A 372-nucleotide genomic window follows, 5' to 3' on the forward strand; every position below is an offset into this window, starting at 1 on the left:
ATTCAGGTTTGAAACAACATGAGGGTGAGTAAATGATGACAGAATATATTTATTTATTTATTTATTTATTTGCGTTGAACCATCCCTTTAATGTTTTTTATTTATTTATTTATATTTTTAATAAATGAAATGATACTCTAAAGAGGAAATTAATACTTCCAGCAGGTGGCGGTAAATGTCTTTATGAGTTGATTCATTCAAAACGCTGATTCATTCAGAAAAGTGTTGCTTGGAGACACACAACAGATCTGCTGTGGCTTTATAGGTAATATTTTCATTGGAAATATAAAAAAAAAAACACAATATTGTGTTTAAAATATAACACTATATTAACTTCTTATTTACTGAACTGTTGTATCAAATCACATTTGC

General features: G+C 27.2%; 1 protein-coding gene across 1 annotated transcript in view; it reads right to left on the reverse strand.

Moving 5' to 3' along the window:
• The window catches only part of LOC107558735 (cadherin-11-like), a 77,908-nt gene that overhangs the window by 58,664 nt on the left and 18,872 nt on the right, over positions 1-372 (reverse strand). The window lies entirely within an intron of this gene.

The sequence above is a fragment of the Sinocyclocheilus grahami genome, unplaced genomic scaffold, assembly GCF_001515645.1.
Source record: "Sinocyclocheilus grahami isolate Dianchi unplaced genomic scaffold, SAMN03320097.WGS_v1.1 scaffold657.1, whole genome shotgun sequence".
Taxonomy (NCBI): Eukaryota; Metazoa; Chordata; class Actinopteri; order Cypriniformes; family Cyprinidae; genus Sinocyclocheilus; species Sinocyclocheilus grahami.